The sequence below is a fragment of the Spinacia oleracea genome, chromosome 1 (assembly GCF_020520425.1).
Source record: "Spinacia oleracea cultivar Varoflay chromosome 1, BTI_SOV_V1, whole genome shotgun sequence".
NCBI classification, from domain to species: domain Eukaryota; kingdom Viridiplantae; phylum Streptophyta; class Magnoliopsida; order Caryophyllales; family Amaranthaceae; genus Spinacia; species Spinacia oleracea.
In genome coordinates, this window is record NC_079487.1 from 13,309,789 (window position 1) to 13,313,637 (window position 3,849).

Below are 3,849 nucleotides of genomic sequence, written 5' to 3' on the forward strand. Positions count from 1 at the left end.
ATCGGTCGGGTCCAAAACGGGTTCGGTCGGGTTTTAACCCATTCCTTTTCGGGTTGCTCGGGTTCGGATAAAATCGGGTTACGGGTCACAAAATCTTGTTCAGGACCCAATATTTTCGGGTCGGGTTCGGGTCGGTTTTCGGGTCGGGTCGATTTTTGACAGCTCTAATTGTAATTGATTCCTATTGATTGGTTTATTTCACTATACAATTAGATTTGCGCAGGTTTAATTGTGGTAGTTATGCAATATCAAATTAAGATTCGAGAGATGCAATTTGATGTTTAGGCTTATGTCAATAGGTAGAATTAGAGTTAATACGTAGCGAGAGCCCGTTAATTCTAAGTCTATGATTAGTATCGACTTGAGAGAGCATGCTAATCTAATTAATTACTTTGCTGATTATCGTGATTGTTCAATGTCCTGGATTATTATTTGTTGGCAAAGCTATACCCTAGATTCCTTAATATATTGATTCATTCTTGTTTAATATTCATTCGTAGTCTTTGTATACAAACCATCAACCAACTTTGTTCACAATAGTCTAGATTAGTTAATTAATAGTAGAAAGAACATTGTTTCCCTGTGGATACGATCCCTGCTTCCCTTACTATATTTTTAGTTGGTGAACGTTAGGTTTATCTTTGATAGGAGTGCGATTTAGCCTGTCAAATTTTGGCGCCGTTGCCGGGGAGACGGTTTTATTTTCTGTTGTTAATTGCTTATCCTAGATTATTGTTTGTTACTACTCAAGGAACTCACGTTCCTTGAGACCGGATCTCACATTGTTTTGTAGTCTTTGTCTATGCCCAGGACCGTAGGTACTAGTAATCTTACTCCATTCGATCCTGAGCCCGAAAGAACCTTTCGTAGACGAAGAACTTTCATTGCACAGTGTGGCAATTACTCTGATTCTGATCATAATATTGGCGATCTTTTTCCTTCAGATACAGATTCAGTTTCAGAGATAGAGATGGGTGACGAAAATCTGATACCGCCACCTACCCCACGGCTTACGGACTATTCTAAGCCAAGTCTGTCCGTGCTACCAAAGGCGATCATGCCTTCTATTGCAGCTGAGACCTTCAAGATTGAGCCTGCATTGATTAACATGATCGAGAGACGCCAGTACGGTGGGGAACCAGGTGAAGATCCGAATCTTCACATTCAGTCCTTTATCCAATATTGCTCCACCATCAAGCAAAAGGGATTGACTCCGGAGCAGACTATGGAGATACTTTTCCCGTTCTCTTTGAGTGGGAAAGCTAAACTGTGGATTAATGGGTTGAATCGGGCGGCTTTGAAAATCAATAATTGGGAATCCTTGGCTCTTGCTTTTTATGTTAAATATTTTCCACCTGAGAAAATGGCTCGTCTGAGGGGTCAGATATTAGGTATCTCACAACAAGCGGATGAGAGTTTGTTCGAGGTTTGGGAGAGATTCAAGGATTTGCAAAGAGAATGTCCGCACCATGGTTTGGAAGATTGGTTCTTGATTCAGCAGTTTTATAATGGTCTGGGCAATGAGTCTAGATGTTTGTTGGATTCAGCTGCCAGTGGAAGGTTCATGCAACTTGAGGTACCTAGAGCTATGGAGGTGATTGAGGAGATAGCCATTCACAATGCCCAGTATGGAAATCCTAGAGGTCTATCTAACAGGGGTGGTAAGCATGATTTAAATTCTATTGAACAATTAACTTCCCAATTGACTGCTTTACATTATAAGTTCGATAATATGCAAGCGGCCAATGCTCAATCTTCCCAACCTGCTAGTGTAGCTGCTATGAGTGCCCAACCTACTACTATTTGTGAAAGTTGTGGAATGTCTGGTCATTATGCACAGGAATGTAGAAGCTCTATTGAACAATGTAATGCATTTCAATCCTACAAACAAAACAACCCATTCTCCAACTCTTACAATGAGGGCTACAAAAATAACCCTCTGCTTTCCTACAGGAGCAACAATATCCAAAACCCTCACCAAGTTCAACATCCACCACCACAACCATATCAACCCCCACACCAACAATCTTACCAACCCCGAAACAACTACAACCAACAGTCTAGTGGGCCACCTGGGTTCTCTAGACAACACACATCACCCCCACAACCACAACCTCAAGCCACACAGCCTGACCCTATGCTAGTAGAGATGAGAAACATGATGCTACAAATGCAAAAATATCTAAGTGAAAAGGATGCAAAAATCGATGCTCTTACTGCTCATAACAAGATCATTGATACACAGTTGGCACAGATGGCTACTACTATTGCAGGGAGGCCACCAGGCCAACTTCCTTCACAGCCCGAAAATAGGGAGACTTCTAATGCAATTACATTGAGGAGTGGTAGGGATTATGATGGTCCTTCTATGCCGGTTGAGGTTGATTCCGGGGTGTCTGCTAGTGATCTGGTCAGTGAGGAAATCCCGAAGATAGTTATGGGTGAAAAGGAACCAGCTGAAAAGGTAGTCAATGAGAATGAGGCTACAACTGCGGTTAAGAAGGGGGCGGATATACAAGTACCACCTATTGCACTCCCCTTCCCAAACCGACAACTCAAGAATAAGCTAGACAAGCAGTTTGGCAGATTCTTGGAAGTGGTCAAAAATTTGCAGGTAACGGTTCCTTTTACTGAATTAATTTTACAAGTTCCTGCTTATGCTAAATTCATGAAAGATATTTTGACCAGAAAACGTGCTTTTTGTGAGGTAGAGACTGTAGCTTTCACTGAGGAATGTAGTGCTTATTTGCAAAACAAGTCTCCACCTAAACTTAAGGACCCCGGGAGTTTTTCCATCCCATGTAACATTGGCACCGTATTTATTGATAAAGCTTTATGTGATCTAGGTGCTAGTGTGTCTGTCATGCCTTTGTCTGTCTGTACTAAACTGAATATGGGTGAGCTTAAGGTTACCAATATCACTCTACAAATGGCCAACCGTTCTGTCAAATACCCCTTAGGTGTTTTAGAGGACGTCCCTGTTAGAGTAGGTAAATTCTATATACCTGTGGACTTTGTAGTATTAGACATGCAGGAGGATTCTCAAATTCCCATAATCTTAGGTAGACCCTTCCTTCATACGGCGGGGGCGGTAATTGATGTTAAAAGTGGGAAATTGACATTGTCTGTTGGGGATGATAAGGTGACTTTTAATCTGAATAGTGCCTTAAAAAGTCCCATGCTAGAGGAGGAACAATGCTATCGCATAGATGTAGTCGATTTTATTACTCGTGATAACGTCTCCCAAGTTCTCGAAAGAGACCCTTTGGAGGCAGTGCTTTGTTGTGAGTCTTCTGCAGGTGATAGCAGTTCTTGGAGTGTTGAAGTGGATGCTCTGGAGTTGGCTCTTAATGATGGAGAATCTGAGCCGGAGAGCACCAAATTGAAGAGGTTAGTTCGGCCGGTTTGTTCTGTTAAAGAGGTAAAGAAACCCGAACTTAAGCCTCTTCCTGCTAACCTTAAGTATGCGTTTTTAGATAATGAACAACTTTGCCCTGTGATCGTCAGTACTGCACTTGATGCAGGCCAGTTATCCCAACTTCTTATTGTGTTGAAAAGGCACAAAAAGGCCATTGGGTACAGTATTGATGATTTAAAGGGTATTAGCCCTGACTTTTGTATGCATAGGATACATCTAGATGAAAATCATAAACCATGCATTCAACCCCAGCGTCGTTTGAACCCTGTCATGCAAGATGTTGTAAAAGCTGAAGTTATGAAATTGCTTGATGCGGGTTGTTAGGTTATGATACATATGACAATTCATAAATCATGCGGAAAAACCATAAAGCCAGGAAAACATATTATTTACACATAATCATTTAGCATAGTTTAGATACATACTCTTTG

The 3,849-nt window shown here is 41.4% G+C and overlaps 1 non-coding gene across 1 annotated transcript; it reads right to left on the reverse strand.

The window, feature by feature from the left end:
* Positions 1–1,369: 1,369 nt before the first annotated feature.
* LOC130466476 (small nucleolar RNA R71) lies at positions 1,370–1,476 on the reverse strand. The gene has a single exon (XR_008926701.1). It is a non-coding gene; the product is annotated as a small nucleolar RNA R71 (small nucleolar RNA).
* Positions 1,477–3,849: the final 2,373 nt, after the last annotated feature.